The 14,432-nt window shown below is 42.2% G+C and overlaps 1 protein-coding gene across 8 annotated transcripts in view; it reads left to right on the forward strand.

Moving 5' to 3' along the window:
* The window catches only part of kcnab2a (potassium voltage-gated channel subfamily A regulatory beta subunit 2a), a 131,220-nt gene that overhangs the window by 86,802 nt on the left and 29,986 nt on the right, over nucleotides 1–14,432 (forward strand). The gene's annotated exons all lie outside the window — the stretch shown is intronic.

A 14,432-nucleotide genomic window follows, 5' to 3' on the forward strand; every position in this document is an offset into this window, starting at 1 on the left:
AAAGTTTTACATGAAATATTTTTATAGAGCCATACTAAGACAAAATAACCATGACACATTGTTGAAATGATAACACAGTGTGGGAAATGAAGAAATGTATTAAACAATTAACTATACAAATGAGCAAAAGCTATGTGCATTAAGGAAATAAACATCTGGCTAAAATAGAAGCCTGTCTTTAATAAGCGCCTGTTGTGTTGAGTGAATTAAGCAAATTAATGCCCGGGCTATTAATTGAAGTTTTATGGTATGTCAATATATATTTGTTGTCATTGTTTTGGCGTCAAACTGGTGCCAGTTGTGGAAAAAGTCAATAGTTGGGAGAGTTAGAGTTAATTGAAAATAATGCCATTGTTGATTTTAGATGCTTTTATCATTAATTTGGCTTTTTACTGTTGAACCATATGGTTTATCTACTAGAAACTCATGGACAATAAGGACACAGATATAAATCATGAGGTAGTCACCTGAAATGCCTTTCCAACYGTCTTGAAGGAGTTCCCACATATGCTGAGCACTTATTGGCTGCTTTTCCTTCACTCTGTGGTCCAACTCATCCCAACCCATCTCAATTGGGTTGAGTTCAGGTGATTGTGGAGGCCAGGTCATCTGATGCAGCACACCATCACTCTCCTTATTGGTCAAATAGCCCTTACACAGCCTGGAGGTGTGTTTTGGGTCATTGTCCTGTTGAAAAACAAAGTAGTCCCACTAAGTGCAAACCAGATGGGATGGTGTATCGCTGCAGAATGCTGTGGTAACCATGCTGGTTAAGTGTGCTTTGAATTCTAAATAAATCATAGACAGTATCACCAGCAAAGCACCCCCACACCATCACACCTCCTCCTCCATGCTTCACTGTGGGAACCACACATGCAGAGATAATCCGTTCACCAATTCTTCGTCTCACAAAGTCACAGCAGTGGGAACCAAAAATCTCAAATTTGGACTCATCAGACCACAGGACAGATTTCCACCGGTCTAATGTCCATTGCTCATGTTTCTTGGCCCAAGCAGGTCTCTTCTTATTATTGGTGTCCTTTAGTAGTGGTTTCTTTGCAGAAATTCAACCATTATGGCCTGATTCACGCAGTCTCAGTTGATGTCTGTTACTTGAACTCTGAAGTATTTATTTGGGTTGCAATCTGAGATGCAGTTAATTGCCTGAGGTTGGTAACTCTAATTGACTTATCCTCTGCAGCAGAGGTAACTCTGGGTCTTCCTTTCCTCTGGCGGTCCTCATGAGAGCCAGTTTCATCATAGCGCTTGATGGTTTTTGCGACAGCATTTGAAGAAACTTTCAAAGTTCTTGAAATGTTCCAGATTGACTGACCTTCATGTCTTAAAGTGATGATGGACTGTCATTTCYCTTTGCTTATTTGAACTGTTCTTACCATAATATGGACTTGGTCTTTTACCAAGTAGGGCTATCTTCTGTATACCCAACCCTACCTTGTCACAACATAGGCTCAAATGCATTAAGAAGGAAAGAAATTCCACAAATGAACTTTTAACAAGGCACACCTGTTAATTGAAATGCATTCCAGGTGACTACCTCATGAAGCTGGWTGAGAGAATGCCAAGCGTGCGCAAAGCTGTCATCAAGGCAACGGGTGGCTACTTTGAAGAATCTCAAATATAACATATTTTGATTTATCAACTTTATTGGTTATTACATGATTCCATATGTGTTATTTCATAGTGTTSATGTCTTAACTATTATTCTACAATATAGAAAATAGTAAAAATAAAGACAAACCTTTGAATGAGTAGGTGTGTCAAATGTTTGACTGGTACTGTATATGACTACATTCTTTACAAGTTATTTAAGTATAAATTACCAAGTTACGATAGATTGACAGATTTTCTGTTAATTACCAAACTTACTAAAGATTCCGGTAAATTTGGGAAATTACCGGTAGCTTTGCAACCCTAGGAAGGACAGACCATAGACCACAGGTGTCAAACTAATTCCACGGAGGGCTAAGTGTCTTGATTTATGAATTAGTCACTAATTAGTAACTAACTCCCCACACCTGGTTGTCTACTTCTTAATTTAAATGAAAAAACAAAAACCTGCAAACACTATGCCCTCCATGGATTGAGTCTGACACCCCTGCCATAGGCACAGACCATAGTCACTGTAGACCTGATACAGAGAATGTGGGTAATGACATTAGGATAGACTTAATTACTGGTGTCCAACTAGACTCTTGGGCGAAAGTACAGTATGGAAGATCGAAACCTGGATATCTGATGGTGATTTAACGAAAATGGGGCTATGGTATATAGATAATATATGTTTACTGGTATCAGATTGCATACAGGAAGAAGCCGGGTTTCATGCTGACTTTTTCTTCCCCCCTTGACTGCTCCTTAGCTTTTGCATAATTATTAATAGATTACATGCCATCCTCTAAATGTTGTATGTATATGATTGATGTGAATTGGAATTGCTAAGACATATTTGAATTGATGGATATGCATAACACAGCACAAATCATTCATATTGTTATGTTTCTGGTCTGTTCTGTATTTGGCAGTGAGCAGTATATGAAAATCAGGCTTGTCGGTCCAATTATTCTTCAAACAGCTCCTTACTCTAAAATGTCATGTGCTGCCTTCTAAAGCTTTAATAGTTTGGGATTGATGGTAGTTGTTRTCTTAATTTTCCCCTGGCAACCTATATTAATAATTATTCTGTGCACAGTGGACTGCAGCCTCCAGGGTAGCATCACCAGCAACTCTCTGTTCTAGTGGTTTGAATAAGATGTAAAAATATTTTCAACTTATCAACTGACACCTACACTCCATTAGTTCTGTTCTATGTTAGGCTGCATTTAAGACTCAAAAAGGAAGCTGAGCTGTGTTTCTATTATAACAGAACAGAGCCACAAATGGACCTATTTAGTTCAAATGTCTACTGTGTTTAAAAAAAAAAAAATAGACTTCACATTTTAAAGGTGGCATTTACTTGCATAAACACATGGCAAATGGTTTGTGTGAGGTGAATAATTAAAGTCATTACAGCTTCTTCATATAGGCTGACAGTACTTGGAAYGCTGGGGGGGTGGTTGTCAAATGAAATGCCTTAAACCCACAGTCTAGGCTAAATGTCTATGGCTTCCTTTAGTTAAATTGATCTGGGATTGATCTGTATTGCCAGTGYAAGAGCATCCCTTTTGCATTGCTGCAGCACTCAGATAAACTGCAGATGTTTGCAGGTACAGGAGGAGTCTTTGTTAAGCTCAGTGTTTCAAGATATTCTTATTTACCAATCCTCAACTTCCACTCTAGCTGCTTCTGAATATCAGTCCACTGTTTAGCAATTGCTTTCACTGCAATTAAGATGGGAGGGTGCACTGAAAACTTATATGAACGGGCCAGATGTTGAATGGACCCGATTTTCAAAGTCTGAATGTGCAGGAGCAGCGCTCTTATCTGATATGCTGGCGGCTGCTTAGTCATGTCGACCAACACCATGATAATCGGGTTGAAAGGCCAAGTKAAAAACTMGATTTTCCTGTGTTTTTATAAATATATCCACACTGAGGTTGGAATAGTAATGTGCAGTTGTGAAAATTATGCTAATTCCCTTTTAGTGTAAGAGCTATTTTGGTGGGATGGAGTTTTGGCCTTCCATGGTGACATCACCATGCAGTAAATTAGTTAATAGACCAATAAGAAAGAGTTCCAAACCTCTGCCAATAACAGCTCATTTTCAGTTTTCCCCTCCCTACTCAGACCACTCCCAGACAGTCCTAGCTAAATTCTTCCTTGAGAAATTGCCCTTCTAAGAAACAATGTTTTGTTTGTTTCAAATGAAATGGTCAAAAATAATAACAGTAAGGTAATTGTTACCCAGAAATGATTTGATACTGAGATTTTTTTTTTAAATGGCTGCATTGGACCTTTGATGATATTGAATGAGTGGACATGAGCTCAGCTCAAGGCAATTTTTTTTCATGTGTGTGAGCACGTGTTGAGCATTCCCGGCTGTGAACATGTTTGATTGTGTGTGTGTGTTGGTGTGTTGTGTGTTGTGTGTGTGTGTTGTGTGTGTGTGTGTGTGTGTGTGTGTGTGTGTGTGTGTGTGTGTGTGTGTGTGTGTGTGTGTGTGTGTGTGTGTGTGTGTGTGTGTGTGTGTGGTGTGTGTGCGTAGCGTAGCGTTAGCCCTGTGCCCGGGAGGGTGCAGGCTGGGTGGGCTACTCTGTGCTCTTGTCAGTGTGCATTTCCCTGACGTGCCCCTTGACATAAACTCTCCAGTGCTACAGAGCAGAGAACTGGGCCACTACACTCTCCCATTTCAGCACAGGACCCAATGTACATGGGAGACCCCTCGCTCTGTGTTACAACATAGAATGGCAGGCGTATGGGTCAAACTGCAGCTAATTTCAATTCCGTTTTATTTGAATTTTCCTTCTGCATAATCATCTCACAGTGGATCAAACAGAGCCTCACTCCTCAAACTCCTAAAAGAAACACAAGCTTTCCAAGCATAATGAAATTCTGTTTATACTCATTAAGCGCAGAACCCATGGAGTCAGTCTGTAGTCCTCTCTAGTGGGTATTTCTCTAGAGTTGAATGTGTAATGTGGGGGGACAGACAGGTGTGCTGATGGAGAACCAGGCCAGGTGAAATTAAACCATAAAGATGGAGGAAGAACAGCTTTATACCATTGTCCAGCTAACCTGTGCTTGACCTTGACCAGGAAGTCCCCAGGAGAGATTTAGGAAAAACCTTGGAGATATTGCTGCCTGCTCATTATGACTGGAGAAGGATGTTCGACTTGGCCTCACATGCCTATAGACCTCCTAGCTATGGCCGTGGTACACTGGCCGTAGGCTTTTCTTTTTTTGTCTGCCTGCACATGATAGAACTTTCCATGTTCAGTTGAGGGTAGAGGATATCATGTCCATGACTTCATATTGAATTCAACGTTATTTCCATGGGTCCATTCTTTCCCACTTCAATGTTCAACTTTTATAGACCTATATCCATCCTGCCCTGCCTCTAAAGTCTTCGAAAGCCAAGTTAATAAACAGATTACTGACCATTTCGAATCCCACCGTACCTTCTCCACTGTGCAATCCGGTTTCCGAGCTGGTCACGGGTGCACCTCAGCCACGCTCAGGGTACTAAACGATATCATAACCGCCATCGATAAAAGACAGTACTGTGCAGCCATCTTCATCGACCTGGCCAAGGCTTTCGACTCTGTCAATCACGGGTATTCTTATCGGCAGATTCAATAACCTTGGTTTCTCAAATGACTGCCTCGCCTGGTTCACCAACTACTTCGCAGATAGAGATCAGTGTGTCAAATCAGAGGGCCTGTTGTCCGGACCTCTGGCAGTCTCTATGGGGGTACCACAGGGTTCAATTCTCGGGCCGACTATTTTCTCTGTATATATCAATGTTGTCGCTCTTGCTGCGGGTGATTCCCTGATCCACCTCTACGCAGACGACACCATTCTGTATACATCTGGCCCTTCTTTGAAAACTGTGTTAACTAACCTCCAAACAAGCTTCAACGCCATACAACACTCATTCCGTGGCCTCCAACTGCTCTTAAATGCTAGTAAAACCAAATGCATGCTTTTCAACCGTTCGCTGCCCGCACCCGCCAGACTAGCATCACTACCKTGGACGGTTCTGACCTAGAATATGTGAACAACTACAAATATCTAGGTGTCTGGCTAGACTGTAAACTCTCCTTCCAGACTCATATTAAACATCTCCAATCCAAAATCAAATCTAAAATCGGCTTTCTATTTCGCAACAAAGCCTCCTTCACTGCCACCAAACTTACCCTAGTAAAACTGACTATCCTACCGATCCTCGACTTCGGCGATGTCATCTACAAAATAGCTTCCAATACTCTACTCAGCAAACTGGATGCAGTCTATCACAGTGCCATCCGTTTTGTTACCAAAGCCCCTTATACCACCCACCACTGCGACCTGTTTGCTCTAGTCGGCTGGCCCTCGCTACATATTCATCGCCAGACCCACTGGCTCCAGGTCATCTATAAGTTTATGCTAGGTAAAGCTCCGCCTCATCTCAGCTCACTGGTCACGATAACAACACCCACCCGTAGCACGCGCTCCAGCAGGTATATCTCACTGGTCATCCCCAAAGCCAACACCTCKTTTGGCCGCCTTTCCTTCCAGTTCTCTGCTGACTGGAACGAATTGCAAAAATCGCTGAAGCTGGAGACTTATATTTCCCTCACTAACTTTAAACATCAGCTATCTGAGCAGCTAACTGATCGCTGCAGCTGTACATAGTCCATCTGTAAATAGCCCACCCAATCTACCTACCTCATCCCCATATTGTTTTTATTGTTTTTCTGCTCTTTTGCACACCAGTATCTCTACTTGCACATCATCATCTGCTCATTTATCACTCCAGTGTTAATCTGCTAAATTGTAATTACTTCACTATATGGCTATTTATGGCCTTAGCCTCAGACATTTGCCCACACTGTATATATTACTTTCTTTCTTTTCTATTGTGTTATTACTGTACGCTTGTTTTTATTTCATGTGTAACTCTGTGGTCGTTTGCGTCGCACTGCTTTGCTTTATCTTGGCCACGGTCGCAGTTGTAAATTGAGAACTTGTTTTCAACTAGCCTACCTGGTTAAATAAAGGTGAAATTAAAATTTAAAAATGCCGTGATCTGAAGATAACAGATCCATCCCTGGGGGCAGCAGGTTGTTCACTTGAGGTTGACCTCCCCATAGAAATGGATGAATAAGTCAATGATAGCATAATGGGTGAACTAGCAGCTATTTTGAGTATACCCATGTCAGGAAGTAAAAGAAGGAAGTGTACCTTCAATCTGTTCTGTGATTTGATGAGTCAACTTCAAGACATTTCCAAAACTTAATTACATTGCATGAGGCCACGGTGAGTTAAAAATCATTTTAATTAACATTCCAAAATACCATGGACGTTATTGTGTCACAGTACCAGGTGAGGATGATGTCTCCCATGTAACGCACAGCGTGGAGATTGCCTGCAATGACGACAAACTCAGTCCGATGATGCTGTGACACACCGCCCCAGATCATGACGGACCCTGCACCTCAAAATTGATCCTGCTCCAGAGTACAGGCCTCGGTGTAACACTCATTCCTTTGACGATAAACACGAATCCGACCATCACCATTGGTGAGACAAAACCGCGACTCGTCGAGTGAAGAGCACTTTTTGCCAGTCCTGTCTGGTCCAGCGACGGTGGGTTTGTGCCCATGGTGACGTTGTTGCCGTGATGTCTGGTGAGACCTGCCTTATACAACAGGCCTACAACCCTCAGTCCAGCCACTCTCAGCCTATTGCGGACAGTCTGAGCACTGATGGAGGGATTGTGCGTTCCTGGTGTAACTCGGGCAGTTATTGTTGCCATCCTGTACCTGTCCCGCAGGTGTGATGTTCGGATGTACCGATCCTGTGCAGGTGTTGTTACACGTGGTCTGCCACCTGCGAGGACGATCAGCTGTCCGTCCTGTCTCCCTGTAGCGCTGTCTTAGGCATCTCACAGTACGGACATTGCAATTTATTGCCCTGGCCACAACTGCAGTCTCTTGCCTCCTTGCAGCATGCCTAAGGCACGTTCACACTTTCTTTTGTGTTTTTCAGAATCAGTAGAAAGGCCTCTTTAGTTGTCCTGAGTTTTCATAACTGTGACTTAATTGCCTACCGTCTGTAAGCTGTTGGTGTCTAAACGACCGTTCCACAGGTGCATGTTCATTTTTTATGGTTCATTGAAACAAGCATGGGAACAGTGTTTAAACCCTTTACAATGAATATCTGTGAAGTTATTTGGATTTTTACGAATTATCTTTGAAAGACAGGGTCCTGAAAAGGGGACGTTTCTTTTTTTGATGAGTTTGTCACCTAGCTAGCTAGAGGGAGTATTCAGCATTGAGTGTGTGAACTGGCGTTGTTAGCATCTCTGCCTTTTAGTTTCATATGGATTGATTTGAGATGGGTACAGCCAGCAAGCAGARGCTAGCTAGCTAACTTTCATGCACATTTCGTACTTCATAAATACTGATTCTACTGGCACAGAACACCTTAGCTAAATGTAGAATTAGCTAGTGAAGACTTGCCCTTGGGAAAAAGTCAATATTAGCTACAGGTTTAAGGTTTTTGGTAAGATTAACTCAGACTCTTTTGAGGATGAACGGTGGTTCAGTGGATGATGTCACCTTTGGTAACATTTTCGAATGTTAAGACCGCATATTGTTGGCAAACTTAATTTTTTAGCTATCCCATGAGTGTTTGCGAGTTATCAGACAGATCTGATCTGACGTGATACAATGGAGTGTACCCATGAGTTTATCAGTCAAATTGCCATGGTTAGATGCTTCCAAGCCTATTCTATTAATTATATTTCTATGGACCTCCCTCTCCTCCCCTGCCCACAAGGCCAAGCAAAGCATCCAAGTGCAACAAGGTTCACCAGAGTCTGAGCTTCTCCCTTATGTATGACATGACTGGTTAATATCTCCACCCCCCCCCCCTGAATTAACACAAAATGGCTTACGATTATGTAAAGCAGCCTGTCTCCGCTTCTCAGGTAAGCGGTAGAATATCCGACTGGCTGGTAGGGCAGGTAGGGAGTCCGTCCTATAAGATCTAGAGGCCCTCTTTTCTCAGCCCAGCTTCATCTGTTTCTTTCTCTTTTCTCAGCCCAGCTTCATTTGTTTCTCTCTCTTTTCTCAGCCCAGCTTCATCTGTTTCTCCCTCTTTTCTCAGCCCATTTTCATCTGTTTCTCCCTCTTTTCTCAGCCCATCTTCATCTGTTTCTCTCTCTTTTCTCAGCCCATCTTCATCTGTTTCTCTCTCTTTTCTCAGCCCAGCTTCATCTGTTTCTCTCTNCTCTTTTCTCAGCCCAGCTTCATCTGTTTCTCTCTATTTCTCAGCCCAGCTTCATCTGTTTCTCTCTCTTTTCTCAGCCCAGCTTCATCTGTTTCTCTCTCTTTTCTCAGCCCAGCTTCATCGGTTTCTCTCTCTTTTCTCAGCCCAGCTTCATCTGTTTCTCTCTCTTTTCTCAGCCCAGCTTCATTTGTTTCTCTCTCTCTACTCTGGCCATCATCCCCTGGAGGCTGGGCTTAGAACAGCCCAATGAACAGCAAAAAGGCTGGTACTGAATATCCACAGCCAGACAATGGACCGTTCATTATGTGTTTAAACTCTTGAGTTGACTTTAAGTGGAGGTTATTTGAAGCTGTTTTCTGAAATAGAATAAGGTATTTGTGACTTGGGTTTGGATAGGCAAGCAGTAGTAGAGGTTTGTTCCTGGTTTTACATCTTTTACTGCAGTGGCCGTGTAAATGTTAGAAGGAGCTGACTCTCTTTACCCTGCAGGATATAGTTAAAGAGTAATTGGCTGCCAGGAATTAGGACTGCTGACGGGCTCTGGACACCCAGTGTTATAGTTGTAAAGTTGAAACTGAATCAGTGCCCAGTATAACTAACGGGCAGAGTCTGTGTGTGAACTAAGCAGATGGTGTTTAAATCAAACTGCTGTGTTCCGGTTGTGAGCTAGCTATCAGATTTTGAGACGCAACACCACCCTGCTCCCACCTACCTATAAAACTGATTCAGCAGTCCATCTGCATTGGCTGTCTTACTTTAAAGTCTTGTCGTTTTTAGACTGTACCTGAGCAGATGCCAGTGTGATATTTGTGACAAAAGGAGTGGGTGTGTGTGATTTGGGTGTCCTAACATAAGGACTTCATATTGCACACCGAGAGGCTCTCCATGGGCTTTACTCCTACTTCAAATCTGTCTCTTTAGAGAGGAACACAGAGCAGGATACTTAGGCCTATTGTACTGTAGCCACTCTACTCCAGTACAAACACTGATAGGACTGTACACTGCAGCAGCCTCAGCTACATACATAGCCACTTACTGTAAACACTAGCCTATCTTTAGCCTCTCTGGGATATGTGGGACGCTACAGCCAGTGAAATTGCAGGGCGCCAAATTCAAAACAACAGAAATCCCAAAATTAAAATTCCTCAAACATACAAGTATTATACACCATTTTAAAGATAAACTTCTTGTAAATCCATCCACAGTGTCCGATTTCAAATAGGCTTTACGGCGAAAGCACACCAAACAATTATGTTAGGTCAGCACCTAGTCACAGAAAACCATACAGCCATTTTCCAGCCAAGGAGAGGGCTCACAAAAGTCAGAAATAGCGATTAAATTCATCACTAACCTTTGATGATAATCAGATGGCACTCACAGGACTTCATGTTACACAATAAATGTGTGTTTTGTTGGCTAAAGTTAACCTTTATGTCTAAAATCCTCATTTCAAATTGGTGTGTTATGTTCAGAAATGCATTGTCTCAAACAAACATCCAGTGAAAGTGCAGAGAGCCACATCAAACTACAGAAATACTCATAATAAACATTGATAAAAGATACAAGTGTTATGCATGGAATTATAGATAAACTTCTCCTTAATGCAATCGCTGTGTCAGATTTCAAAAAGGCTTTACGGCGAAAGCCTTTTTGAAATCTGTGCGATTATGTTTGGTCAGCGCCAAGTCACAGAAAAACATACAGCCATTTTCCAAAGAAGGAGAGGTGTCACAAAACTCAGAAATAGCGTTATAAATATTCACTTACCTTTGATGATCTTCATCGGAATGCAATCCCAGGAATCCCAGTTCCACAATAAATGTTTGTTTTGTTCGATAAAGTCCATTTATGTCCAAATACCTACTTTTTGTTTGCGCGTTTAGCCCAGTAATCCAAATGCTCAATGCGCGATCGCTTAGTTCAGACGAAAAGTAAAAAAAGTTATATTACAGTTCGTAGAAACATGTCAAACGATGTATAGAATCAATCTTTAGGACGTTTTTATCATAAATCTTCAATAATGTTTCAACCGGACAATTCCTTTGTCTTTAGAAAMGKAAWGGAYCGCAGSTKSCTCTCACYGGKGRSCGCRWGACTGAGCTCYTGGCATTCTGCCAGACACCTYACTCAAACAGCTCTTATTCTCTCCCCCTTCACAGTAGAAGCCTGAAACAAGGTTCTAAAGACTGTTGACATCTAGTGGAAGCCTTAGGAAGTGCAATAGACACTGTATATTCGATAGGCAATGACTTGGAAAAACTACAAACCTCAGATTTCCCACTTCCTGGTTGGATTCTTTCTCAGGTTTTTGCCTGCCATATGAGTTCTGTTATACTCACAGACATCATTCAAACAGTTTTATAAACGTCAGAGTGTTTTCTATCCAAATCGACTAATTATATGCATATTCTAGCTTTTGGGCCTGAGTAGCAGGCAGTTTACTCTGGGCACCTTATTATCCAAGCTACTCAATACTGCCCCCCAGTCCCAAAGAAGTTAATGCACAAGAAAATAACACTTGGCATCTGTTTGCTAGGGGCATGTTACGGTGAATTGCCAAACCGTAGAGTAGTCAATTTATTGATGTGTGTGTGTCTCTATATGCATAGAGTTTGTGAGTAAGTGCACTGTGTGGATGTGTGTGAGAGATGTGCACTGATGGGAGCATGTTTAGGTGAATGGGGAGTGAGCTGTTTTCTCCTTGCCTGACTGATACAGTTTAATTAGAGCCTGTGCTGCTCTGAGCTGAGCTGCGTGTTTCTGCGTTAGCAGCACTCTGCTCTCATCTCATCCTCTCTCAGCGTGTTATTGTATTTCTTAAACACACTGGAAATAGATGTATTAATCCATCCTGCTATGTGCTGCAAGGAATAGACATTTAGCTTTCATATCCGTCAGCAAATAGTGTCTTTCACATGCCAATCGCCTTTTCGCTTTCAAATATGTTTGGAGACATTTATGTTGACTATTTGCATCATGTTTCTTAGGCTACATCCCACTAAAGCACATCTGTATATGTGTCAATATCTAAGCTGATGAAGAAAACAAAGATAGAATTATGTCATGTTTTCCACATTGTGTGACTAAACTGTTTAGAAAGACCATCTATGTTGGATGATGTTATATAAATTATTAGTGACATTTTAATATTTTTTGAGGATAGTGTGTCAATTATGTTGACAATCATTTTGTGTTACTCTCTGTAACATGCCTTTAAACCATCCATGTGACATGATTAGTGTTAAATTAATTGGTGCAGAATGGTTTAATAATATAGCATACCATGGGGAGTTACTTAGAGGCTTTATTTAATCACGGGAAACGGAATGTAAAGGACAATGGARTGTAAATAGCACATTAAAGGCCCAGTGCAGTAAAAATTATGGTTTTGTATCATATTGTACAACATCTGATTTAACTTACACTGTAGAAGTGTGCAACATGTTTGTGTTATTTCCTGATAGTTGCTGGTTGAAAAGACAATATACATAGGACGTTCTAATCCGCAGGTTTTGCATGGGTGGAAATTTGGCTTGCRGGGTAACATCACCAGGCTGTTTAAGTTAATATACGGTAGGGCTGGGCAGTATACTGTACTTCATTGGGTTTTACTTCACCTCCTGTAACGGTATTTCAATGTTTGGTCTGTTAAATGTGATGCACAACTCCAGCACGTGTAATGTCTGTTTTTATAGTTTACTCTGTTTGCTACTTGAGTCGTCTTTCTCCCTCCTGCTGCATGCCACTTCTCACACCAAGCCATGTCCCTTGTCACTCAAATAAAGAGCAGAATAAGCTTGACCACAGTCACTAGCACTTTCTTTCCGTTCACATTGCAGTCTGCATGGTCAGATACAAGATGTTGGTGACAATGATGCTGCTTTCTATAAGCGTCCTATAATTATACTATTAGTTTGTTTATCTTACTGTCTGCAAACTACTGTCTACCTCCCAAGAGTTTTTAGCAGTTATCGTGACTGCTGTATGGACTGAGTATACAAAACATTAAGAAACACCTGCTTTTTCCATGACATWGACTGACCAAGTGAATCCAGGTGAAAGTTATTATCCTTTATTGATGTCACTTGTTAAATCCAATTCAATCAGTGTAGATGGGGGGGAGGGGGCAGGTTAAAGAAGGTTTTTAATCCTTGAGACAATTGAGACATAAATTCTGTATGTATGCCATTCAGAGGGTAAGACAGAAGATTAAAGTGCCTTTGAACGGGGTATGGTAGTAGATGCCAAGTGCACCGATTTGTGTCAAGAACTGCAACACTGCTACTGTAGGTTTGTCAGTGTGCATCAAGAACGGTCCACCACCCAAAGAACATCCAGCCAGTTTGACACAACTGTGGGAAGCATTGGATTCAACATTGGCCAACATCCCTGTGGAACGCTTTCGACACCTTGTAGAGTCCATGCCTTGACGAATTGAGGCTGTCCTGAGGGATAAAAGGGGAGGGTGCAACTCAATATTAGGAAGGTGTTCCTAATGTTTGGTATATTCCACTCCAGGACAAGAAAAACAACAAGCTGGCACTTAACGAACTGTACGAGGCTATAAACAAGCAGAAAACCATGATTTTAATTCTGCGTCATTAAGACACGTGATGCCCAACTTCCACTAGGGGCTATAGTCTTAGACCACTGTTACTCTACCCTCAAGCATACAAGGCCCTCCCTCGTCAATCCCTTCGGCAAATCATATCATGATTCTATACTCCTGCTTCCGGTCAACAAGCAGAAGATCAAACAGGAAGTAACCGTGACACACTCCGTAGAGAAATGGTTCTCCATACTGGAGGCTATGCTACAGGACTGCTTTGCTAACGCTGACTGGAATATGTACCAGGACTCCGCTGATACAGTAGCATCGACAGGCTAATCACCTCCACCGGCTTCATTAGGAAATGCATTGCCAACATTGTCCCCACAGTAAAGGTTTGCTGCTTCCCCAATCAAAAGCCCTGTATTAACACTGAGATTGGTGCTAAGCTAAAGGACAGGGCTGCCGCAGCCAACCCTGAGGCTACGACTGAAGACACAAACAAGTTCAAGAAGTCCAACTAGGACCTCCACAGAGCCATCAAACAAGCAAAAGGACAATATAGGAACAAGGTGGAATCCTATTACACAGCCTCCGAGTGGCAGGGGCTACAGTTCATTACGGACTCCAAAGGAAGACACAGCTCTGATCTTCCCAACGATGCCTCCCTACAAGAAGAACTCAATGCATTTTATGCATGCTAAGACAAAAACAACACCGAACCTTGCATGAGGGCCCCCCGCCGACCCAGGGATCTGGGTTGTCTCACTCTCCAAGGCCGACGTAAGGTTTTTAATCAGGTCAGCACTCGCTAGGCCGCAGGGACGGACGGTATTCCAAGGTGCGTTCTCAGAGTATGTGCCAAACAGCTGTCATGCATATTCACAGTCATTTTTAACCTGTCCCTGTCTGTAACTCCCACATGTCTCAAGCTGACCACCATTCCTGTTCCCAAGAACTCTAAGGCTACCTGCCACAATGACTACCTTGC

This window comes from Salvelinus sp. IW2-2015, linkage group LG1 (assembly GCF_002910315.2).
Source record: "Salvelinus sp. IW2-2015 linkage group LG1, ASM291031v2, whole genome shotgun sequence".
NCBI lineage: Eukaryota > Metazoa > Chordata > Actinopteri > Salmoniformes > Salmonidae > Salvelinus > Salvelinus sp. IW2-2015.